We start from the raw sequence: 27,108 nt of genomic DNA on the forward strand, positions 1-27,108 counted from the left end.
AAATGGGGGAGGAGGGTGATGGGCTGGTTAGAATTGATGAAATTTGTTACTTGGAATGCAGCTCTCCTGTCCCACTCATCTGCTTACACCCCTCCCTGCCCCTAACTTATTGCAGCCATTACTAATCGCTCATGGTACTAATTTTCTGAGTCTCACAAGCTTTGTCATACAACTAGGAGCTACTACCAACTGTTGGCGATACCCTAATGGAGTTCAGCTAGTCTCCTGGACCAGGCATTACTTCATTGTGGACTCCCTCAATCCTTGGTGCTGTTTTTCAGTATGCCAAGCAATGATGAGAATGTCCTGCACTAGACCATATAAACCAAACATGCAAAAACGAAATGGCACTTCATTTGTATACCATGAGAAGTGAGTCTCTTAGCTACCACAATGCTTAGGTTTGCCAGCTGGTATACCCTCTGTGCCAACTTACCCGATGGGCTGTATTGTTCTGAAGGCTTCCTGTGAGGGTCGAAGTAGAAGCAGACATTTAGAAATAATTAATCTGGACCTTGGTGAAGCCTCAAAACCCAACTCTGGGCAGTGAAGCCCTTGGATATTGTGTCCATTTTTGTGTACTTGTTTCCATCCTTCTGTAGCACAAACATGTAGCACTTGGCTAGGAATGGTGGTAAATTATCCAATATTTTGGTAAAGAGTTCCCTGGAATGACTTTCTGGGATCTCGGCCCTTCCAGGCAAGTGCTACTTTGTAAAGACATGTTTTTCCTTTGGTCACCAGACTGTCCTGTAAAGTAGGTGAAGCAGCAAATAGGCTTTGGATAGAAGGCTGGTTTGTGCAATCTGAGTATAATATCTCAATCTGCATTCAGGTGCTCTGGCTAGTTTGGAAAATAAGCAGGCAGTTGGCTTTTAGCTATGTTACTTAAAAAGGACTGGTTGAGGGCGCCTGGGTGGCTCAGTTGGTTAAGCGACTGCCTTTGGCTCAGGTCATGATCCTGGAGTCCCAGGATCGAGTCCCACATCGGGCTCCCTGCTCAACAGGGGGTCTGCTTCTCCCTCTGCCCTCTTCCCTCTCGTGCTCTCTGTCTCTCATTCTCTCTCTCTCAAATAAATAAATAAAATCTTTAAAAAAAAAAAAAAAAAAAAGGACTGGTTGATTGTTTTTGCCCAGGAAGACCTCAGCCCCAAATGTCCACCCTTGTATGGTGCGGCCCCACCTCATTACTCTGGGTGGGATTAGGCTGCCAGGTTCTTATTTTGCACAGAGCTCTCCCTTAGAGCTGGGCCATACCCAACAGTCCCTATAAGCCAGGGGGTACTAAGCCCATGCTGTTCTCAAACCTGATGGAAGTCCTGTCCCTCATCCAGACAGCTGAGGACTCAGGGCTGCTAGGACACTGCCCCCTACCTCACTCCACCCACACCACTGAATGCTGCCTGGAGTGGTGAGAAGTTCTTTGGTTAGGGTGAGGGTGGACAAGTCGCTGCATGAAAACTGTTTTATCCAGGTCCTGTGAATCGGTATCATTGTGTTGGGATCTAGAGGGAAATAGACCTGCCTGTGCTCAACCTCGAACCACAAAAGTGGTGGTTCTTAATTAGAACAACCCAGAGAGAGCAGATGCAAATTGGCCTCACGATGCCATGGCCATTAATGTCCACAGGTTTTGCATTTTGCACCAAACATTAAGTTTGAATGCAGAAACAGATTCTGGCTGTGTTTAAGTCAAAAGGGAGATTCAGGATAAACACAACCTCTGCTGCCAGGGAAAACACAGATGTCAGAAATGGCTATGGCGGGGCGCCTGGGTGGCTCAGTTGGTTAAGCGACTGCCTTCGGCTCAGGTCATGATCCTGGGGTCCCAGGATCGAGTCCCGCATCAGGCTCCCTGCTCAGCGGGGAGTCTGCTTCTCCCTCTGACCCTACCCCCTCTCATGTGCTCTCTCTCTCTCTCATTCTCTCTCTCAAATAAATAAAATCTTAAAAAAAAAAAAAAAAAGAAACGGCTATGGCTGTGACCAAATACAGCTGCCTTTATGTAGTAGCATTGAAGCAATTTTCATGAAGGACTTTTTGACAGCTGAACTTTGTTCATGGTGGTCCTCATCCAACTCTGTCCTTAAGCCAACTTAAAACCAGATCATCTGGCAGTGCCCTCCACACAACGTTCAATATATGTTGATTGGTGGTAAAAATTATGAAATCATGGCAAAACAAATAATTAGAAAAAAAGTCTATCTTCTGACCTGTTTTCTCAAGGTATCTCTGCTGATTAGGACTAGATTCCACTGCAGAAAAGCCCAAAATATTATTTCCCTCCCTTCCAAAAATCTAGGTTGGCAGTCTAGGCTACTGTGGTGGCTTCATAACAAAAGACCTGATTCTATCATCAGGTTTTTCTACTATCTTCATTATGTATCTTCTACCTCATCATCATTGGGGCTGCTCCAGCTCCAACCATCACATCCACATTCCAGCCATCAAGAAATAAAAGTAGGAAAAGTAAGAGAAAGGATACGCTGCCATTTTAAAGAACACCACGTCTGCTTTCATTTCATTAGCCATGGTTTGGTCATGTGGCCACACCTACCATAGTAAGGCTGAGAAACAGACTTACTCCATGCAATGATATACTCAACTCACATCCAGAAGTTCTGAGGAAGACAGGGAAATGAATATTAGGAGACATAATGGATTTAACGACAGTGTCACAGAATAGTCTAGCATAAAGTCTCCCTGGCTAAGGTTTCCCATGAGACGAAAACCAGGGAGTGATCAATTCATATTTCCTCAGGCTGGATCTGGATCTTGGCAACCAGAATACACTTTTGGCAATTCCATTTTCTCCATCAGCTAGTATAGACACGACATAGAGGAATCACTTGTTTTCCTAACCTGCTGAATTTCTTTTACTGTTCTTTACATACATTTAGTGGAAGCCTAGCCCTGTATAAAAATATGAAAGGGAAGCTCCCCCTAAAACTCAAACTGATCTTCTATCCTAAATTTCTTTCCTTGAAAGTTTGTGTTTACTTAATAATAAATTGTTTCAAATCCTAAGCACTGCTTCTATCCACTGGGCAGTGCAAACACATGAGTAGTAGAACATGAATGCAACACTTGACCTCAGGCATTTCCATAAACTAACAAAAGAAACTTGAAGGGAAACTGTATATTTATGATTCAGTGTATATTAGTCCTTGCCTAAAATTACTTTTTTTTTTTTTAAAGATTTTATTTATTTATTTGACAGAGAGAGATAGCGAGAGAGGGAACACAAGCAGGGGGAGTGTGAGAGGGAGAAGCAGGCTTCCCGCTGAGCAAGGAGCCCGATGCGGGGCTCGATCCCAGGACCCTGGGATCGTGACCTGAGCCGAAGGCAGACGCTTAACGACTGAGCCACCCAGGCGCCCCTAAAATTACTTTTGTTGGTGATATAGGTGGATAAATTTTGTATTGATATAGAAAAAATAATTTCTGTTAATATTGAAGACAAATACTGATTTGTCCATCACAAAATGATTTCATCCTTTTTCTGCATGAGAACAGCCAAAAAGTTTCTGGCACATACTTAGGGCTTTCAATTATGCGGAGACACTATCGGATCTGCATCTTAACAGCTTTTAGTGAATTGTCTTCCCCCTGGGTACGAGCCACTCTCCTAGGGCTGGCTGTGCTTTCTGAATCCCAAGCCGATGTTGTGCCTAAAGGCCCTGTGGTGTGCTGTCCCCTTGTGGGAAAGTGTGGGCATTGCAGATCATTTATTGCCAAAGAAAATGGATTTTGTTTGCCCTTCAGAGGCAACTGGAAAAATCTTCATTGTTCACAGTAGGCACACAAGTCAAACTGGACCGCAAAGAAGACATTATCTTTAGAAATTTCTTCCAAAAATGGTAGTGTATTTATGAAAAGAATGTGATAATACTGTATAGCATGGCTAAGCTTGTACACAATGTGTTTATTTGCCAAAAGTTGTATAATTAGCTTTATTATAGATTCAACCATATTTTTAGTGCACCATGAGAGCTGACTTCCAAAAGGAAACATTTAGATTTTTATAAAGTGCGGCATCATCTTGTAAAGTAAATAATCTTTGCCCCTACCTCCCACCACCCATTCATTCTGTAACTTCTGATTGTAATATGAAGTATTTCTCAAAGTAAGGACCTCTTTATACCATCCGTTATCTTCTAGCAAAGATTCTAGAATCCCCCCCCCCACCTCCCTTGCTCCATATTTTCATGGGATATAGTCATTGTTTCTACAAGCTATTTCTGCACGAACAAGTCAATGAGCAGGAACCCTCCTTCTGCTCACTTTTGGCTCTGTGACCACACAGTTAAAACAAGCAACACAAAATAATGTGGTCAAAAGAGACTCACAATTCTCCCTCACACAGGAGGCTGAAGACACACTTCCTGCTCCTAATTTTAAATCTTCAACTTCTCTTCTTTACCCCTAAGAATGCTCACACTGGGCTTTTCTTTCTTTCTTTTTAAAGATTTTACTTATTTTGACAGAGAGAGAGAGAGACAGAGAGGGAACACAAGCAGGGGGAGTGGGAGAGGGAGAAGCAGACTCTCCACTGAGCAGAGAGCCCGACGTTGGGCTCGATTCCAGGACCCCAGGATCACGACCTGAGCCTAAGGCAGACACCCAACGACAGAGCCACCCAGGCGCCCCTCATTTCATTTTTTAATATATTTTTATTTATTTCTCAGAAAGAGAAAGAGAGAGAGAGTGGCAGTCAGAGGGAGAAACAGGCTCCCTACTGAGCAAAGAGCCCGATGCGGGACTCGATCCCAGAACCCTGGGATCATGACCTGAGCTGAACGCAGACACTTAACGACTGAGCCACCCAGGCAACACTGGGCTTTTCATAGCAAAACAGAATGTCAGCCCTGGAAAAGAGCTTCAAGTCTGCTAAGCCCAATCCTTCCACTTGGGGACAGACTCAGGGGCTATGTCTCTTGACCCCCTAGTCCAATGCTCTTCGCCCTGCACCACCTGGAAGCTGCTCCATGTGCTGTTCCCCTCTAGAAGCAGGGCACCTTTCAGTGTATCCAAGCCAGAAACTGAGATCAGGTGCGCAAACAACACCACGGTCAGAGGCGATAAGGGTAAGCCAATAAATACCAGAGAGGAACAGAAGCAGACGTTTGGCTCTCAGCACTCTGAAGATAAACAAGTGTTTGATCCGGGCTGAACACATTCCTTATCTGGTGAGAAACAACATTCACACTCAGAGGGAGTCTGTGCTTGCAGCACGAACATTTGGAATCCTATGAGTGCTGGCCTGGTCCTCACACCAGCTGATCAATGGATTAGGGGAAACTGTTACCACCCATTCAGGGGTCCCTGAACTCCTGGGAGATCACAGGCTAAAGATTCCAAAGAAGACAGAGCCAAAAGTCTTGGCCCGGGAGTCCTGGTGGCCCCAATCTCTACTCATCCATGAAGGGCCACTGGGGCATGGCATGGATTTTCCAAATCTGTCCAGTAAAGCTTCTTAGACAGAAGTGTCAGAAGCCTCATTCTCTCTCACTGTTCAGATTATTGCAGCCGAAGAAAGCAGTGAAGAATGAACCCAGAGAGAAAACCATTAGTGTGTCTCTAGAGAGACTTGACTAAGATAATGTCTGTAAAGATAATACTAATGACAATAATAACAGTTAATATTTACAGAGCACTTTCTACGTGCCTGGCACTATACTAAGTGTTTCTCCTGCACTATATTCTTCAATCCTCACTACAAAACTTGGAGGTCGGTATTATTGTTGAAATTTGCAGTTAAAACATAGACTTCAGGGGCACCTGGGTGGCTCAGTAGGTTAAGTGTCTGACTCTTGATTTCAGCTCAGGTCGTGATCTCAGAGTCATGAGATGGAGCTGCGTGGAGCCTGCTCAAGGTTCTCTCTCTCCCTCTGCCCCGCGCCCCCCTCTAAAAAAAGACTTTAGGATATTAAGAGACTTGCCCAAAATTCCACAGTCACGAAGCAGGAGATCCAACAGTAGAGACGTAGTCCATCTATCTCTAGAACCCAGACTCTTAACCTCTTCTTTTTCATACATTGGCATAAGCTGTTTGATGCATTTTTTTCTCATCTGTTTCACTACTTTAAGGATACAAGTCCTGTTAGAAAGTGTTATCGTGGTGAATGGAGCCTCTAGCATGGATTCTCATGAGAGCAGGAGGCACTGAGGGAGCACTGATAGGGTTGGTGGTGGGGGGGCTGGAGTGGGGGAGGTAAATGGACCCTTGCTGGGTTCTGCCATGGCGGGCTCTGGCTTCCTTCCCACGCTGGGCACAGCCCTGTTGTCTCCCACTTTGCGGCAGCAGTGGCCTCCCCTGCCTACTCTCTCCTCCTTCCTCAATGACAGGAACCTGTTTTTATTGCCACACATAATAAAGGTTACATTTGCCAGCCTCCCTTTTAGCTAGGTGTGGCCACCACTGACCCGGAGCATGGGCTTGCCCTCCAGCGACAGCACAGGGTGTGAGGAGCCTGGGGGCCTGATGATGGAGAACCCGAGGCTGTTTACCTCCACTGCTTCCACATGACAGACAAATGCACTTGTGTTTAAGTTCATAACTTGGGATTTTCTCTTTGTATGCATGGATACCTAGTCCTAACTACTAACATTGTTTTTTCTTCTTTTTACAAAGGGGGAAACAAGGTCAGAAAGAGTAAAGAGTAATTAACTCGACCCAAAGTCATACAAGTATTACTTGGCAGAATTTAGATTTAAATCTGACCCCAGAGTTTGCCTTTCCAGCACAGTCTCTACTAGAAAAAGTAGTAGGAGCATGCACGTATTTAGTGCTCTGTAATTTGAAAACATTTTCTCATGCATTATGCAATGTGTATAGTTTGGGATTTGGGGGTTGCAAGCAACAGCAATAGACTCTAGATAACTTACACTAAAGTGGACTCTCTTAGGAGGATTTGGAGAGGTGTATCAGTCAGCATTCATTCAGAGAAGCAAAATCGCTAGGGATTTTTTTTACAGACATTTGACCTCATACTGTGGTGGGGGCTGGTCAAGCAGTAAGACCACTGTCCTCAGTTCTGAAGCTGGGGCATGCGGTCCAGAGGGCAGACAGCTGGAAAGGCAGCTGGATGTAAAGTAGGGGAGAGCAAGAACAGCTGGAACCCACACACACCAGCTGGGGACCACAAGGATGGACTGCAACCCATGCCTCTGACCTCGGGGGCAGGGATATCCTGCAGACATCGGGACCCTTCATGAAAGTTCTTGGAACACACACACACACACCCCTGGCCCCTAAGTTGGAAAAGCTGAAGGAGGATCCTGGGAAAGGCCACTGCCTCTTGCTAACAAGGTGAGCCAGCAGATGAATGACAACAATGTGGGCTACAGAATGGATGCTTCTCTTCCACGTTCCAAATCTCACCCTAGAATCTCTCTCCTGGCCCATCCTACATGAAAACATATAGGAAAGGGAGTTCTGGGAAGTGTAGTTCAGCTTAGCCAGGTTGGCATAATATAAAGCCACCTCAGGTAGCTTAGAGAATTAGAGGAAAAGCTGCAGAATCAGACTATGAACAGGAAAGAAAGCAAGGCAGCTCAGGGGAACTGGCAGATGGCACTCAGATTCTCTCCAAGTCTCAGAGTCACCTCCAGCTGCACTCCCTCCTTGTACTGCTCAAATTCCCAGGACACAGTCTGGTCGGCTGCTGGGATCCTGTGCTCATGCCTTGGCCAGAGAAGAGCAGACTCCTCGGTTGACCGTCCAAATAACAGTGCATGAAATGGGGGAGTGGTGGTCCCCCAAAGGGAAATCAAAGTGCTGTTACAAGAAATAAGGGTGTGCATGCTGGAAAGGCAGACACAGTGCCTACCCTTGTACCTGCTGAATGCTGCAGAACAGGAGGCAGGAGGCACTGAAACCAACTTCTCTCCTGTCAGGTCAGCCTCTCTTCAGAGGACATGTTCCCTCACCAGATCCAGCTTCGGCTGAGATTTTGGACAGCAGAGACATCTTCCCCTTCCTCTGTCCCTTGCAAATACCCAGCCATAACAGAGAACTGAAGGATAGAGTGAAGATGTCAGAATGACTCCACAATCAGGGCTCAGGGTTGCAACCCTTCTTTTTCTCAGGTGTGGTGTGCATGTGTGTGTGTGTGTGCACGTGTGTGTGATGTGTGTATTTTCTAGAAGGGTACAAACCTTTCAGATTTTCAGAGGAGTACATGACTCCCAAAAAGGTAACAACTATTGCTTTACATTTGGTAAAATTCTGCAATTCCCTGTGTTCCAGCAATTGATACTTATCACAAAGTGGCAGAAAGTGATTCCCAAAGTGGCATGTAGTGTAGTGATCAAACCGGTGGACCCTGGAGCCCAGAATGCCTTGGAGAAAATCCTAATTCTACCACTTCCTAGCCAGCTGACCCTTGACAAGTTCCTTAACCCTTCTGTGCCTTGCTTTCCTCCTCTGTAGAATAGAAACAATAATAATAGTTATAGGTCTGTTGTGAGGGTTTAATGAGTTTGTACATGTAAAGGGCTTAAACTTATGTCTGGTACACAGCATGTACCCATACAAATTTAGTCATTATTTTTCCCTAACACTGATTCAGTATTTGTACAGGCGGGAGGCATAATCTCTGAACTTGAAAAACTTAAAACTGAAGAGATAAGATCATCCTATGGAAACAAAAGCCAATGACCTGGGCATTGTTAAATTGTGTGGTGCCCCCCTGGGTAGGAATTGAGAAGAAGGGCAGAGTGGTAAAGGAAGTTGAGGTTCAGAAGGGGTTGGCAGAAGAGATGGAAGTCTTGCCCTGGGCTTGACGGCTGGTGGCACAGGCCAGGGAAGGTGGTCTGGAATGAAGATGCTGATGATGGGCACGGGTGTGGCACACTGGGGAGAAAGACTGTCATGGTAGAACAGAAAGAACACTGATGACGGAATCAGAAAGCTGCAGTGTTAGTCATGCCTTTTTGGGTTCGAGACATAGGAACTCAGGTCACACTGGGTTAATAAAAATGGGGAGGTGTGAAACTATGAAGTCCAGGTATAAATTACCACTGGCATGGCTAAACCAAGATGCAAAGCTCATGCAGTGCTGCCAGGGCAGTCTTGGAGTCATGGCCCCCCTTCCTCTGGGTTGACTGCATTCTCAGGCAGGCTCTCCCCACATGGTGGCCGAAGAGACCGAGTATATGTCAGCTCAGCTGAGCAGCTCCTGTGGGCAGAGGGCATGTTCCCTCACCAGATCCAGTGGAGGTCTTGGAATCAAGGCTTATTGGCCAGGTTGGTCCCAGACTTCCCTGAGCTAACTTGTGTTGGTCAGGGAGAATGAGTGCTCTCATTATTCAAGCCCAATCCTGTGCCCACAAAAGTCCAGACAATGCTGAAAAGATTGGGTGGTTTCCTCCAGCAATGTGAGGTTACCATTGCTACAAGATGCAGGGGAGTGGCAGCTGCGCAGGCCAAAACAGCATGCTTTGGGGAGGCACACCCCCAGTCCTGCTCTTCACATGCTCCAGGTCTAGCTTGAGGCTGGTATCTGCAAAACCAGCAAATGGGATAAGGTATGCACAAGCCCTCTGGAAACTGAGACAACCTCCCACATATCTAAAAGTTAAGAGGAGGCCAGCACGGTCAGACAAGAGAGAAGACATCTAGAGCACAAATAAGGGAAACAGAGTCACCAGGATGGGTGTGGGCAGAACCCCGAAGAGAGTATAGAAACAAAGACCAAGAAGTCCCTGAGGCAGAGGAACAAGCATGGGTGCTGAGTAATTGTTTGATGTTTGATACAAAAGCATACATCACTAAAGGATAGATAACTTGCAAAAGAGTCAACACAGTGCGAGCTGCAGGCCTCAGCCCACAGGCATTCTCATCAGTAATCAGTGGGGAAGACCTGGCTACAGTTCTGGGCCCCCAGGGCCTCCTGCCCTCATAACTCTATTGGGAGCAGCCTCAGAAAGCAAGGAGAAACATGGGATCTGTTAATTAGCGTAGCTGTCGGGTGCCTGCCTGCCATGGGGCAAGGACACCCAAGAGGGCCTGGTCCCTCAGGCTGGGCTGTTATTTACCTGGCCCACTGAGGCCCAAGGCAGGAGCAGCACTCTGGTGACCTGGTGCTTGTCCCCAAGGAGAAGCAATCTCTGAAGCAAGATGCAAGGCAGTGCAAATCCAGCGAGTCAAGCACCCAGAGGCGACCACAGGGTCTGCTCTGCATATAATAGGCGAAGGCCTCTTAACCAAGCCATTCCAATCCACATGCCAGGGCTGCTCCCCTCTGAGGGTGACCACCTGTGCTGGGATGCTGCTGGGCTTTTAGTGCAAAAACTAGAAAAGTCCCAGGTAGACCGGGATGAGTTAGTCATCCTACCCACCTTCAAGGACTGAATTGTTCTCTGACTCCTGAGGAACTGACCAGGAGGAGCATGAACATTATGTGAAGGGAGGAAGAGCCAACAGAGCTAATTTGGACTTTGCTTGCCCATGCTTTGGGGGCCTCAAAACAAGGATAGAAGCAAGATTGTCTGCCTGGCTTGCCATTCACTTCAAGGCAGGTGATACCATCTTTGCCATCAAATATGGAATACTTGCAAGCCAAGAGAAGTTCCTACAGGAAATTCAGAGGGGAAGCAACAAATATTGTTCACAGATCATTCATGGGCCAAAAAGCATGTACTCCCAATCAGATAAAGAGGAAAAGCAATAATTAAACATTGTCGTAGAAGGAAAAGTAGAAGCTCCTGCCCCTTCCTTGAGGCACAGGGCCTGTCCTGTCAATAAATTGAACAGATTCAGAGTCAGTCAGCCTTTTTTGAGCATCTGCTATGTGCCAGAGGAATTACTCTTTTATTATGTAATTATTCCCACTCTAGAAAGTAGAGATTATTATCCCCATTCTACCCATGAGGAAGCCAAGGCTCAGAGCAGTTGAGCGAATTGCTTAGGTGACACTGTTAGAATATAGTAGAGCCAGGATTTCCCTCTGTTCTGCTCTGTATCTGGTGTCCCTTCTCTGACAGCAGGCTAAATAACTCAGGCACTAATCATACATTACTCACAACAGAGATTCTCTGGATTTGACTGCATTGACTATGAACTTTGCCACACTTGATTCCCATTTGACAAGTTCTACAGGAGCTTTAATCTACACGAATGTGTAATTTAAAAGAAATTTTATTTGCTGTCTTTACCAGGCAATGTGGGACCTGGTTTGGGACTCAGACACTTGTCAGTCACTGTCTTTGACACCTGTCACCTGCAGGGTGAGTGTTCCTGATATGGGGAGGGAGAGGACCATGGGGAGGCAGGTGATGGGCCATTACAATGGTCAGGAAGGATCCTTTGGGGATACATGAGTAAAGTCACTCCTGCCTGATCCTCACCAGGGACAGGAGCAGGCTCAGCTGCCAATAAAGGCCCGTTAATCTTTGGAAGGCTACGGCCATCACATTTTCAACATATTCATACAGCAAATATGGATTGTTAGGCTAACCTGACCATAACTTAGAACAGTACTCTCTAAATTGTGCCATTGGTATTCATCACTGTAATAAAATTGTCTAATTAAAAAAGTCCATATTGACAAACCAACAGGAAGTACATTGATTTAATAGTAGCTTTGAATTATTAATTCTGCAATTTTTTATTCCATAGAGCTATTATATTTTTCATCAGATGGGCCTTCTCTTAAAGAGGGCCAAAGGGTTATTCTGGAAAATTCCTGAGACTGAAGTAAGAAAGTTTTATGGATGCTGTGAAAAGTTATTTGGCTTTTGTATGCACTGGTGTGTGTGTGTGTGTGTGTGTGCATGTGTTTGACTGATTTCCTTAGGTGATCTGAGCTAAAGACAGGAATTTAAAGTTTGCTTTATTAGTTCTGTGGACTGAGATTACCATTTGGGGAAGAAGAGATGGGAGTCAGTGTAAAAGGTCACATATCTGGTCATACTGACCTCTCCAAGGACAGCCCACTTTGGGCACAGGTAAGTACACTGTGGTGATAATCCATAGCACATGAGCAGGCTCATAGCAAAGACTGGCTTATTGGTTAAATGGTTGAAAGGAAAACTGGGTCATTAAGGAATTTAGCTGCATGTAACAAAGACTCAGAATATAGGGGTTTATTCTCTCATATAATGGAAGTCAAGATGTGGGGAGTCTAAGGTTGTGCGGTAGTTCTCCATGATTCAGCCTCCTTTCTTTCTTCTCTAGAATCCCTAATGGATAGTTTCCATCCCAAGATCACAGCTAATGATCTTGGCTACTGGAATGTTAGCTATAAAACCACTACATATGTTGGAAGAAGGCATAAAGGCAGAAGGGCAAAAAGTGGCATAACTTTCAGTGAGCAATACTGCAAGATGTTCCAAATATTGCCACTCACAGCTCAGGGGCCAGAGATAGTCATGTGGTCATACTTCACTGAGAGTGAGGCTATGAAGTGTAGTCTTTAGGTAGGCATACCACCACTCTGAAATAAAACAGGGAATCCCTGCTCAGGAATTAGGGAAAATGAACATTGATTTTGCGTTAGTAGTTTGTCACAAAATACCATTACATTAGCATGAGGGAGACAAATTGACAACATCCATCAAAATGTTAAATATTCACAGTCTTTGAATGAAAAAAACTAATTTTTAGAAATCCTTTCTATGTATTTACTCTCACATTGTGCACACACAAATATGTATATAAGTGCTTACTATAGCACAGCATAGCACTATTAAATATCACAAAATTGGAAACAAACTAAATGTCCATCAACAGTCAAATTGTCCAAGAAGCTATTATATGCACCATGGGATACTATGCAGCTGTGGAAGAAGAATGAGGAGAAGACTAGAAGTACTGAGATGGATAGGAGGCATTACTAAATTAAATAGCAAGTTGCAGAATATTATACATATTATAAGTATAATATCCCATTAGTAGAGTTTTATTATATGTATTGCTGTATCAAAATCTTTGTGGACAGATGAAGGAGACTGTGTAATTTGAAAGAGCTGCCAGAAATTCTAAAAGAGAGAATCATAGTTTATAACTGCGATGAACCCCTGAGAACAAATAAATGAGTGGAGTCCATGGTTGGAGAAAGTGCTACCAGTCTGGTTTCCAGAAGAGTACCGCTTGTACTAGATTTGCACCAAAATATTGGGTGGGCCAATCAGATGTAAGGCCTTTGTGGCACATCTTAATGATGAAACTGGGGTGGTTCCTGGCAGGAAGGTGAACAAGATACCTCGAGGTAATACTCTAGACTACAATGGCATTGCATCCAGGTGATGATATGATTTTTAATACATTTAATACCAGAAACAGAGGGAACTTTCCAATGATAATAAAACAAAAGAATAACATAGAAACATGCAAAGTAAGCTAAAACCAGGATTGAGAAAGGAAAGAAAACTGCAAATTTGGAAGATAAATGACAATGCCAGCCACAAATGCCGGGACTGGAAGCTAAACTCAGCCTGCTGCTGGAGCCCATTCCCTCATTAAGAAGGTTAAAGCCATCTCCTGTTGGTGGTATACATGACTCCAGGAATAAGTCAATGCAAATTCCATTTTGGAGGAGGGTGTCATTAATTCAGGTTTTCAGGATTTCCAGAGATTATGTGAAACCAATAAAAGATCACAATAAAAAATTATCAAACACACAAGGAAACAAGACATAATGATTATATCACTAAGGACTAAATTTAACCTCACATGGCAAAAAACAAGAACATAAACAAAAACAAAAAACCCACCAAATAATGGTGCCTGAAATATGCATTTATTTGTTTTCATGTAAAACAAACCAAGAAGTAGGTATCCAGGGCAGGTTTATCACAAATTCATCAGGGACCTGTATTCTTATGGTTCATGAATCCTCTGAGATCTTGGTTATGATCATTGTTCTTGTGATCCGAGGTAGCTGCTGGAGCTCCAGATATCCACATTCCAAACCATTATGGAAGGAAGGACAAGAAGAGCACGACTATTCTCTTTAAAAACATATTCTGGATGTTGCACATAGCTCCTCTACTTGTAATTTACTGGCAGAATTTTAATTCCAGTGACCACATCTGGATGTCAAAACAAGAAAAAACCAAAAAACAAAAAACTAGGGAGTTTTAACTGGCTGACAATAAGCCTGGCTAAAAATTAGTATTTTCATTCCTAGGAAGGGATGGTAGAATGAATACTTATTGGCAACTAGCAGTCTCTGACACAATGAGTGTATGGTAGTCTGAATAATGAGCCCCCACAATATCCCAGTCCCAATCCCTGGCTCCTGTGAACATCACCTTGCATGAAAAAAGGGACTTTGCAGCTGTGATTAAGGATGCTGAGATGGGGAAATTATCCTGGATAACCCAAGTGGACCTTAGATGCAATCACAAGTATCCTTATAAGAAGAAAGAAGGAAACTACAGAAGTAGGGTATGTCATGATGGAAGCAAGAGGCCAGAGTGATGCAAGAAAGGGGTCCCAAGCCAAGGAATGAGGGTGTCCTCGAGAAGCTGGAAAAGGGAAGGAAATCGATTCTGTCCTACAACATCTGGAAAGAGCAGCCCTTCCAACACTTTGGCTTTAACCAAGTGATTTTGGATTTCTGGCTTCCAGAACTGTCATAGAATGAACTTGTGTTGCTTTAAATCACCAATTTCAATTTTGTGATAATTTGTTATAGCAGTTATAGGAAACTAATCAAGAGTGAGAGACAGAAGAAAAAAAAAACAGATACAGTGCTCCTCTAAGAATTCATATATTGTAATGATCAGATAGTGAAAACTTTAAAGAAAGTTTAAGATAATTTAAAGATAAAAAAATTCACTTTAAAAATGTGCATAGAAGAGACTATCAACAATGACCTAGAAATAAAAAATGGAATCCATTTCAGAAATGAAAAATTATAATCTTGATATGAATAACAAATAGGCGGGTTAAACAGCAGATTAGAAATGGCCGAGAAAAGAACTGACAAACTGTAGAAAAGAACTGAGGAAATTATCTGTAATAATGCACAGAGACATGGGGAGATGAGAAGGATGACATATAAGTTAAACAGTATGGAAAACAGAAGGAGCAAGAGAAGAGAGACAGTATCTGAAGTGATGAAATATGATGAAAGCCATGAATCCACAGCTACAGGAAGACCAACATATATAAAACAGAATAAAAAAAATTCTACACCTAGACACATTTTTGTATGATTCCACAAAATACCAAAGATCTTAAAAATAGAGAAAAAGGATCACCTACAAAGGAAAGGCAAATGGGGTGACAGTAGACTTCTCAATAACAGCAAGGGAAAACAGACAAGAATATATCTTCCAGCTCATTAACATAATATCCAAATAAGATTGTACTCCAGGAAAGGTATTTTTTTAAGAATAAGAGCTAAACAGGGGTGCCTGGGTGGCTCAGTCGTTAAGCCTTCAGCTCAGGTCATGATCCCAGGGTCCTGGGATCGAGCCCTGCGTTGGGCTCCCTGCTCAGCGGGAAGCCTGCTTCTCCCTCTTGCACTCCTCCTACTTGTGTTCCATCTCTCTCTCTTTCTCTGTCAAATAAATAAATAAATAAAATCTTAAAAAAAAAAAAGAACAAAGGCTAAATAAAGATATCTTCAGAGTAGCAAAGAATGAGAGAATTTATAATTAATGGCTCTTATGAAATGAACTTCTAAAAGATATCATTCAGGAAGAAAAATTATCCCAGTAGGAAGGTTAGAAATAGAAGGAGGAATGAAGAGCAAAAATACCTGGTAAACATAAAGGCTTAACTGAGGTAAATGTGAACAAACATTATCCGGATATGATTAAGAATAATAATAAAATATAATATAATAATATAATATTCAAATACAAGTTGACATCAAATGAGATACCATTTTACACACCCACTATCTTAGCAAACACTAAGAAGCCTGACAATACCTCATGTTGGTGAGAATGTGGAACAAGGACTCCTACACATAGCTGAAGAGTATAAATTGGTGTACTTTGGAAAATAATTTGACCCTGTAATACCCTAGAAATTCTTGCACATATGGACTTGATGACGAGTTCAAAAATGTCCATAATAGCATTGTCTGAAACAGCAGAAACTGGGACAACCCAAATGCCCCTCAATGGGAGAATGCATAGATGAATTGTGGTCTGTTTATACAAATGGAGCCCAGCAGTGAAAATGTTGACAGCACAGTCAACTGACACAATAGGGATGAAATTTAGAAACATAATGCTGAATTTAAAAAAAAAAAGGAGGGCGCCTGGGTGGCTCAGTTGGTTAAGCGACTGCCTTTGGCTCAGGTCATGATCCTTGAGTCCCGGGATCAAGTCCCGCATCGGGCTCCCTGCTCGGCAGGGAGTCTGCCTCTCCCTCTGACCCTCCTCCCTCTTGTGCTCTCTGTCTCTCGTTCTCTCTCTGTCAAATAAATAAATAAAATCTTTAAAAAAAAAAAAAAAAGGTAAGTCCAGCTCTAATTTCTTCCCATTTCATTTTCCCTCCCTTCCCCGATGAGCACTGAGTGTTATATGCAACTGATGAATTACTGAACTCTACATCTGAAATGAATGATGTACTATATGTTGGCTTATTAGAATTTAAAAAATAAAATAAAAAATGTAAGTCACAAGTGGTTGTGTATAATACGACCCTACTTTTTAAAAGCTCGAAAACCACACTAAAACTATAGCTTTAAGGACATTTACCTATGTGGTAAAGGCTATTTTACACACCTAGAGGGTGATAACCACATAATGGTGGTTTCTGCGGTGCTTAGGCTGGAGATGGAATGAGTAGAAGCGAACAGGTCACTTCAAAGACATTGGTAGTGATGGAGCTTTAAAGTTGCATGGTGGCTTGTTATTATTACACATTATAACATATATGCCTTATTTATATGTTTTATGCATCAAGTATTACATAATAAAATAAAAAAAATAATGAGGGTCTGGCTCAAAGCCAGATTGCCTGGATTTCAGCGCTGGTGCTGCCACTAAACTGGTTGTATGACTTTAGGTAAATCCCCTAATCCCTTAAATTGCAGGATTCTCACCCTTAAAATGAGGACTATAATAGTTCCCACCTCTTAGAGTTGTTATGAGGCTTATATAAGATAAAACTTTATTAAATGCTCAGTAAATGTAAGGAGCAATTATTGTGATTACTCTTATTTCGGGATTCACCCTCCCTTTGGTCACTGCGTGCAATCAAGCTATGCCTGTGATAATCCACTCATTTTCACATCTCCTCTTTTATGCCCAAATCCTTACCCTTTTCTCTCCACTGCCTCATACAAATGTGAGCACGAGCAGCATCCAGGGCTTGTCTGACAGAGCATTTAAAAGCACATATATGGATGCTAAGAAGGGAATCCTAAGCATAAAGGGACAGAATATTCTTTGTGTTAAGGCCCAGCAGATGTGGCTTTTGCTTTAGAATGTGTTTGGATAGTACTGTTTGGCCCTTTATACAACTCTGAATGACTAATTTCTAAGCGATGCATCCTTAGGGTTGCAACCAGGACATTCAACTCTGACTAAATAAAATAAAAAGACATCCCCTTAGGGAGATTTGGATGCTGATGGTCTGAATGGGTTGGGGAAAATGCTTCCAGAACTGGGATTCCTGAGGAATAATGAATGCATAGTTGGTTAGCACAGTCTGACAAACCCTGCTAAAATCCTGGCAGCAAAAGTCTTGAGCTGAAAGGGTCTGTTTTATTGTGCCCGAGGGACTGGAGAAAAATAAGTACAAAGTCACCCTTTCCCTCGACTTTCTTCTTTTTTTAGCTCTAGTATATAGCACAGGCTGCTTGCATCTGGCTCAGGAACTAGGCATTTTGCAACGTGTTTTGGAGTGCTTCTCTTTGTGTTCTCCAGAACTGCAGCTGATTTCCTTGGCTGGAAACAGAGATGGAAAGAGAAGCTCATATCTAGCTGTCTTCACTCTCCTCCAAACCCCTAACTCTCAGTAAATACAATCCATGGCATGATGCCTAATGTGGTTCTTCTGTCCATGCCTGCCAGCTTCCAATTCTTTCTCAGACTTAAGATATGTTGAAGTCTGTATTAGTATGGGTTCTCTAGAGAAACAGAACCAATAGGAAATAATAAAGATATATAGAAAGAGATTTAGTATGAGGTACTGGCTTACATGATTATGGGGAATGAGAAGTCCTGTGATTTGCAGTTGGCAAGCTGGAGGCCCATGAAAGCCTCCAGTCCCCACATGAAGGCCTGAGAGCCAGAAGTGTCATTGTCAGTGGACAGGAGATGGATGTACCAATTCCAGCACTGTGTTGGGCTCCATCCATGGACTCACACCCATGAGATTAAGACCTGAGCTGAGATCAGATGCTTAGCTGACTGAGCCACCCAGGCGCCCCTATCATTCCCAATTTTTGAACACATTGCATTTCATGTGGTCTCAGACCACATCTTTTGAAAAATGTATTTATTTCCATGCCCCTATGGTCCGGTCTACAGGCAGAAAGAACCACACTCTACAGGAGTGAAGTACTCTACACCTCCGGCCATTGTAACATGGATGGGGGAGGACCCCAGTGGGGATATTTTCAACAAGATAAGTGTTGTTCACTGTGTTGCAAATAGAATCAAGAGCCTCTCAATTACTCTTTCTGTAGGAGGAGATTTCATTAATGTCCTATCCAGATATCATTTCTCCTTTCATTTCTTTGTCCAGATAATTGGTGGTTATATACTGTTCCTCTTGCTTGTTTAACCCAACTTGCTTTACCTATTTTTTCCTTCTTTCCACCAACAAATGTAGCCTTTATCATACAGATGTAATATACTGTTTTGAAAAAAATCCCCAGGATGGATGTTGGGTTTGTGACAAGAGTTCTAGCCCAGCCTTCTCTTCCCACCAGCTCCCCATTCCCTACCATCATGCTCCTTCCAAAGAAAAGTATCACTGCAGTTGGAAATCACAGATTTTACACCAATTAGTTATTAAAATTGTCTCTTAAACCTTAAGAGTAGCTTAAAGGTAGCTGTAATTTCAATTCAAGACTATCTTTGATTTATTTCATACCTACCAAGTGTCAGACCGTGCAGGGCATCAACATGAATAATCTTATTTAATCCTTACAACTGACCTGCAAGGCAGACAATTGTGTTCGGTTGTTTGGAAACTTTTGTTCTAAATTATTTTGTCCTTAATCTCACTTAAAAAGCAATAATTTAGTTTTAATTTTGTATAGATAATAACCTATACACAAAATCTAAAGGCAATGGAAATAGGGCCAGTCCAAAATGAGATGTATTGTAAGTGTAAACTACACACTGGATCTTGAAGGCTTAATATGGAAAAAAAAGAATGGAACATATCTCATTAATAAGTTTTTATACTGATTGCATGTTAAAATGACAATATTTCGATATATTGGGCTAAATAAAATCGATTATTAAAATTAAATTCACCTGTTTTTTTTTTTTAATGTGACTACCAGAAAAATTTAAATTACATATGTGGCTTGCATTGTACTTCTATTATATAGAGCAGTGCTGAAATACCCAGGAAGAGGAAACTACTCCTTTGAAGTCTCAAAGGGAAGACTTAAAGAAAGTGGAGGCAAAGGTGCATGACCTGTGATACAGAGCAAGCTCTCCGTAAATTAACAGGGAGGGGATGAACTGATTTTCTCTATGTAACATTTAGTTCTTGTTAAGGATGAGGAAGTTGACTTGAGACTATGGCTTGTCTTCTACCTTCAGTCAGGTACAGGTATTCTCCTTTCACACCCATGGCACTTCCTATTCAGCTCTACCAGAACCCTTCGGCTAGTGCCCCACCCCGCCCCCAATCTGGGCATTGCCTGCCTCCTGCAAAGACTCACACTCCTCAGTCACAATCTTGGGGGATTTAAGACTACTTCATTTTGTTCCCAGAGTCCTTTTCCTTTTATGAAAACCTGGCCCTTGGACTCTATGAGCTTATGCTTTAGAAAACAAGCATGGATGAGTATCTTTTAGGGTAAGGAAATCTAAGCCTTCCATATATAAATGTTTAGTTGATTTACAATGAGCCTAAAGTTGAAATCAATATAGATGGTGTCTTGGACAGAATTCCTTAGAAGCAGAGCTTGACACGGGGACTTGGGTACACATGATTTATTGAAGGAGTACTCTTCAGAAAAAATAAATGATAGATAGATAGATAGATAGATAGATAGATAGATAGATAGATAGATAGATGGATAGGAGGCAGGGAGGCAAGATAGGGAAGTAGGATAGGGAAGGGGAAATTGCTGAGCATGGACTTCACCTAGGTGAAATCTAACCTTAGCCTGATCCATAGTGGGTAGACTCTGAGCTGTGCTGTCCAAGAGGAATTACTACAATATTGGAAATGTTCTATGTAATTGGCATTGTCCAGTATAATTACCACTAGCTACATATGACCATTGAGTATACGAAATATGGCTAGCATAACTGACAAACTTATTTTTAAATTTAATTTAAATTTGAAGAGTTTTACATGGCTAATGTCTACCATGTCAGACAATGTAGTTCTGTAGTATAAGCCTCAAGACAGAGCAGGGAGGAGGGGGCTGACACCTTGTGCTCTCATTGGTTGTGGGCTGCCCCAGCCTTGGTGGGAGGGTCGATGGGACATAATTTCCTAGCCAAGGCTTTTAACAGTGGACATTCACACAGCTGAGGGGTAGGTGTACTGGCTAAGTAAAGGGGATGAGGCACATCCCAACGCCTGCTATTGGTTAGTTCTCAACTGGACATCCTGATATCTTATTTTCATCACTCCTCATGGATTCTCCAAGAACTAAATTGTAGCCATAGAATAACCTAACACTAACAACTGGCCATGGCTTCATGCAGCAGAACAAACTTCCTAATCCCCAGAGCTGTTGGTTCCTCTCCACCCCATTCTCAAATCTTCCCTGGCAATTCTACTGGTTTGCTGGTCCCAGGAGGAGAGTCATGATGTTTTGTATAAGTATGCAGAAGGAATTTTTCTGTGGGCTTCTGATTATTAGCTTTTTCAGCCATAGAAAGGAAATCTATTTGACTTTACAATATCTACTAGCCCAACATCTCTAAAAGAGAAGAAAAAACAAAAACAACTTTGCCCTTTTCCACACTGAGGTGTCATAGATGTGAGGTTATAAACGAGGAAACCTGAGTTCATGTTTTATTTATACCTATTACACTTGATTTATGGTGTTGGAAAACATATTGAGCTTAATTTATGCAGGAATTAACTTTGGTAGAGATTAATTTTGGATCTATGGCCCCTTCCTAAAGTATATCATCTCTTTTCATAACCTTGGCTTGCAGACAGAGATAGTAGTAAGTGAAAAAAGAAAAAGAGAGAAAGAAAAGGAAAAACAAAACCATAAACAAAACCAAAAAACTTCCAAAGGGAAATACTTTAACTCTTTAAAATGAGAATAACAAGGGGCGCCTGGGTGGCTCAGTCATTAAGCGTCTGCCTTCAGCTCAGGTCATGATCCCAGGACCCCGGGATGGAGCCCTGCATCAGGCTCTCTGCTCATTGGGAAGCCTGCTTCTCCCTCTCCCACTCCCCCTGCTTGTGTTCCCTCTCTCGCTGTGTCTCTCTCTGTCAAATAAATAAAATGTTTAAAAATAAAAAACAAATAAAAATAAAAATAAATAAAATGAGAATAACAAGATGTTTTAGAATTAGGATACCTTTAGAGTTCATTGGTAGAGCCAGAATTCAGAATTTATATAATGGTTCTTTCTACTGGGTTCAGCCATTCAATAGAAGGCTTTAGATGAAATACATAATAGAAGGTTTTTTTAAATTTTTTAAAAAAGATTTTATATATTTATTTGACAGACAGAGACAGCGAGAGAGGGAATACAAGCAGGGGGAGTGGGAGAGGGAGAAGCAGGCTTCCTGCTGAGCAGGGAGCCAGATGCAGGGCTCCATCCCAGTACCCTGGGATCATGACCTGAGCTGAAGGCAGATGCTTAACAACTGAGCCACCCAGGCACCCCCATAATAGAAGGTTTTAGAAGAAAAATAAAAATAGGACCGTGGCACATATTAATACTTAATATTAAGAAATTAAGAACTCTGAAATATTTAATCAGTATTACACTTATGTTATCTATGTTATATCTTTATAGGTCACCAGGTATGTGTGTTTGTGTATGTGTGTGCTTCCGTGTGTGTGTGTGTGTGTGTGTGTGTGTGGAGAGGGAAGGGATGGGAAGGAGAGGGAGATCACTGTGTCAAAAAAAATCAAAGGGAGGCACCTGGCTGGCTCGGTAGAGCACGTGACTCTTGATCTCAGGGTCGTGAATTCAAGCCCCAAGTTGGGTGTAGAGCTTATAAAAAAAAAAAAACCTTAAAAAAATCAAAGGGAAGCACAACATATAGCTTTGAGCTTCTTGACAGTCAAGGGAAAAAGGGAACAATATATGTCATGCCTAATACAAGAAAGTATATTAGTTTGCCAAGAGGAACTAATTTTGTTTTTGTTTCAGAATGTTGTCTATTTAAAAAAAGAAAGCTGTCGGGGCGCCTGGGTGGCTCAGCTGTTAAGCATCTGCCTTCGGCTCAGGTCATGATCCCAGAGTCCTGGGATGGAGCCCCGCATCAGGCTCCCTGCTCAGCGGAAGCCTGCTTCTCCCTCTCCCACTCACCCTGCTTGTGTTCCTTCTCTCGCTGTGTCTCTCTCTGTCAAATAAATAAATAAAATCTTAAAAAAAAAAAAGCTGTCTTTATTAAAAACAACAACAACCAAAAACCAAAAAAAACCAAAAACAAATAAATAACATAGATTATGTCTTTTTTTCTTTTCTTAGATCCCAAACATCTTTATTGCCTATACCTGGCCCATTTCACTCACTAGCACTACCTGCCTGGCCCTGGCTGATACCTGTGATTGTGACCCCTGGGCCTGAGGATGCCATTCAGAGCTGGTCATACCTGCCTCTTCCTGTTTAAGCCTCAGGCCAGTCAGTGCCACCAGGTGGATAGAGGAGGAGACAGAGTGAGTTGTCCCCTACCCTTCCCAAGGCAGATGACACCCTCTCTCCACAGCTGTATGGTTTTCACAACTCTCTATTCCTGAGCCCCTCGCACTATCATCACCCCAGCAGCCAGCCGGCACCCAGAACTCCAGGCCACCTCCGGTGATGGGACAGGGGTGCCAAAGGAGGGTGTCTGGGGAGAGGGCACCAAAAAAGGCTTCCCTCATAGATGGGGTCTTGTCTGTTAATTTGTACTTGAAAAAAGGCAGGGAATTCTACCTGGCTATGTGTTTTATTGGACAAAAGTGGAGAGTATATAATATTAAGTCATCGTTCTGTAGATTATCTGACCAAGTGAGTGATTCTGGTTTGCTTCTAGACTGTGTTGCTGGCAGTTGCCCGGTTTAGTTCTGAAAGGGAGAACAAATCTCTCTCCTTCACCAGCACTCCACAAAAAGCAATGCAGGAAGCTTAGTCAAGTGCGCAAATCTCTACTATGAACTTTTCTGCCACATATGGGGGAATTACTGGCCCTTGAAAGCTATCACAAACAGATAAGAAGCAGGGTTATAACATGATTTGACACGGAGTTTTGACGGGTCCCACTCAGAAATGTGGAAAGTGCAGCTTTAAAGGCACCATTTCAGGAGATTAAGATTTGAAATTGTGTTGCTTTATCTTGCCGTTTTCTTTCCACAGGCTTTTCCTTAGGCCTTGCCGTGGAGTCCTTTTTTTTCTTCCTTTCTTTCCCTAGTGTACATATGAAGGTTTGTAACACTTCATGCTTTAAGATTTGAAGAAAACTGAATAAATTTAATATGACCGACTTGATAGTCACTGGCTCCACATGCATTTGCTTGCTGTGAAGAGAAAAGCATGTGAGGAAAATATATTGCCACTGAAGGAATGGATCTGTCTCCAGTATAACTGCTCATTTTTATCCATTCCTTGTGTTTTACCAGAGTAGATTACTAAAGAAACTAGCCCTGCAGCATGAAGCCCTCTCAGCCACAGCTCTTCAGGATGGGCCACATCTCTAGGCCTCCTCACTCTCCACCCCACGCACACTAGCAATTGCTTGGTGAACACCAATTCCCTGGGTCCCTTCTTAATTCCCTGACATTCCCTGAGCATCTCACAAGGCTTGAGTCCCTGGGCTCTTGGCAGTTGAAACAAAATCTAAAAGAAATCCACTAAGCTCTGCAACCAGTATGCTAAACCCCTCCACAGCAAGAGGCCAAACCCTTCTGTTTCTGGTCACATGAATGCTGGAGCCACTGGGCTCAGATCCCTGGAGAAGCTGAGACCAAACTCTATGTCCAGAAGGGGAGAGCAGATTTAGTCCTTAGCGCAGAGCCACTTCTATTTCCTGAGAAGAAATGAGGAATCAATCACTCACATCAGACTTTCTAGAGCAATCCTGTTTTGAGCTTTCTTATTTTGTGGGCTATAAAAAAAGCTCTTCTGTCCTTATTAGAGCACATGCTTGACCTGTGCCTGGGGTTGGGGGTGAAGAGATTGGGGAAAAGGTAGGTCTAGGAGCTAACAGAAATTGAGGTTGGAGAACTGCTCATATTATTTCTGGGGAGTCCACTGCAATTATTAGGGCAATGTGTTATGAGGAAGAGCTGTGGACCAGGACTGCAGTTGAAACTGCCTTATTTGTTTAGCACACTCTCAGTCTTGTCAATTAAACAGAAATTGGGGCTCTGACAGGTGTGGAGAAGGAAGAAGAATGGCAGGGTGTGGAGCTGGGAGGACTATGAAGGCCTGAAACCTCTGGCAGCATCAAATAGGTTGGAATGTACAGGCAGAGGCTTTCCAAATGGCCCTGGGGACCTGGGATAGAGGTTGGGAGGGAAAGGGAAACTCAGCAAAAGGAAGGTCTGGGACAAACTCTGCCTATTCTATTGTTTTGCTTAAGCCAGCCTTAATCCCTGGGGTTGAACTGCATAATGAACAAAAATCTTACCAGGACTAAATAATTCCCTAAAATATTGATCCCAATGATGTGACACATTGCCAGGGCCTTTGGTCAGGCCTGGTGTGGTTTTGACAATATGGCTCCAGTCTGTCTTTCTCAGGTCATCTTTTTCCACCCTCCCATCAGTCCCTTGTTCTTGTCCTTCCCCATTGCCAGGGCCTTTGGTCAGGCCTGGTGTGGTTTTGACAATATGGCTCCAGTCTGTCTTTCTCAGGTCATCTTTTTCCACCCTCCCATCAATCCCTTGCTCTTGTCCTTCCCCATTCCCAGGCAGACCCTGAAGTTACACAGCTGTGCTGACAGTGTTCTCACTGCCTGGCAGAAGTTTTCTCTTTACTCTCTAAAGAAGTAATTATCTGCTCTTCATGTTCCCTGTCAAGTTCCTTCTATAATTATTTTCTAGATCCCCATACAAAATTAATCCCATCCTTTGAATTTCCATTTTTATGCTACTCTAGCATATGTTGGATTATGATGATTTCTTTATTGGTTTTGCTCTGCTGGATCATGTATGCTTTAAGTGGAGGGGTGGGGGAGACCAAAGTTAAGTTTCGTTGCCTTGTCCTGCATTAAATTAAATGAAAAGTCTGAGATACACAAGTAGGTGTTAATAAAAGGAAGAAGAGAGGGCGCCTGGGTGGCTCAGTTGGTTAAGCGACTGCCTTCGGCTCAGGTCATGATCCTGGAGTCCCAGGATCGAGTCCCGCATCGGGCTCCCTGCTCAGTGGGGGGTCTGCTTCTCTCTCTGACCCTCTTCCCTCTCGTGCTCTCTGTCTCTCATTCTCTCTCTCAAATAAATAAATAAAATCTTTAAAAAAAAAAAAAGGAGGAAGAGAATAGGGGTAGAGAAGCTCAATCTCTGTTATCAATGTCGCATGCTGGCATACACACACATTCATATATGTATGTGTGTGTGTGTGTGTGTGTACGGACACCCAAATATAAATATATAGAAGTACTTACTATGTACCATATACTGTGCTAGGCTAGGCAATTTTACATGAATGTTTTTATTTAATCCTCATAAGGGTCTGTTGTAAAGGTGAAGAAATAGAAATGATTAAGGATTTAAGTAATTTGCTCAAGATCACATAGCTAGTAATAGGCATAAATTTAAATCCAGATAGTCTGACTCCAGAGCCCAAGATTTAATCTGTTATTATTAGTTACCTCTCTTTATCATACCTATAATGGACAGCTCTCATTTTCTTGGCTCCCTGCCTTCCACTTTAGAAGCTGAGAAGTCCAGCCATTTCCCAGCTTCAATTGTAGCTAGAATGTAGGCACCTGACCCAGGCTTAACTAAACAGATGCACCTACTAGTGACTTTGAACTGGGAGCAGGTAACATAAAGAGGCAGAGACAGTGGAGAATTCAGAGGCACCGAGGTGGTGGTAGCAGAAGGAGCACCATCCAAAGTCCACTATCTATGGCTGCCTGGTAACCTGCAGCATTCATTGTTTAGAGATAGGGGCGGTAGTGGTGGTTTCCTCCCTAGATGGGTAGGGTGGTGTGCTCTTGGCTAGGGTCCTCTTGCTGCCTTACTCCCTTGTCTGGTCTCCTTTTCTAGCCTGGTTCCAGTCATGTTGGAAATTCCTTGAACTATTTAATAACTCAGCAAAAAAAAAAAAAAAAAAAAAAAATCTATCTATCTATCTATCTATCTATCTATCTATCTATCTATCTATCTATATCTTCTTTTTTCCCCTGCTTAATCAACCAGAGTTAGTTTCTGTTGCTTGTAGCCAAGACCTCTGGCTGGTATAATATCCAAACCCATTATCTTGAATATAGGTTGACTGCCACATACACCATTCCTACCTGGAAAAAAAAAAAACCCAGAATTTTATGAAAGTTCAACTGAGTGGAGGATGAAGGTGGCAGATTGTGTATCATTGGGAATAATTTCTAGGTCATTTATCTGACTACCTATTTATGATTCATATTGCAGTTTGCATGGATAAATATGAGACTTTTTAGTATGTTGTTACTAAACTAGAATCCAGAAATGGATTTTTACCTTCCAAGTGTAATTTGATTTCCAGGCCTAACTGTGAGCTTTAAACATTTTGTAATGAATTTTGCTTTTGAATAATAAGAAAAAATACTAAATATCTTTCCTGATCATTATAGGATAAATGGCTTCCCAAAACTGGAGTAGTTACAAAACTAAGATC

At 42.6% G+C, this 27,108-nt stretch overlaps 1 long non-coding RNA gene across 1 annotated transcript in view; it reads right to left on the reverse strand.

The window, feature by feature from the left end:
• Positions 1-13,736: 13,736 nt before the first annotated feature.
• The window catches only part of LOC129046080 (uncharacterized), a 28,922-nt gene continuing 15,550 nt past the window's right edge, over positions 13,737-27,108 (reverse strand). The window contains exon 4 of the long non-coding RNA XR_008506806.2: positions 13,737-14,037. This is a non-coding gene — a long non-coding RNA (uncharacterized LOC129046080). The remainder of the gene's footprint in view (positions 14,038-27,108) is intronic.

The sequence above is a fragment of the Mirounga angustirostris genome, unplaced genomic scaffold (assembly GCF_029215605.1).
Source record: "Mirounga angustirostris isolate CCGP_5_RB_7025 unplaced genomic scaffold, mMirAng1.0.hap1 SCAF_10, whole genome shotgun sequence".
Classification (NCBI taxonomy): Eukaryota; Metazoa; Chordata; class Mammalia; order Carnivora; family Phocidae; genus Mirounga; species Mirounga angustirostris.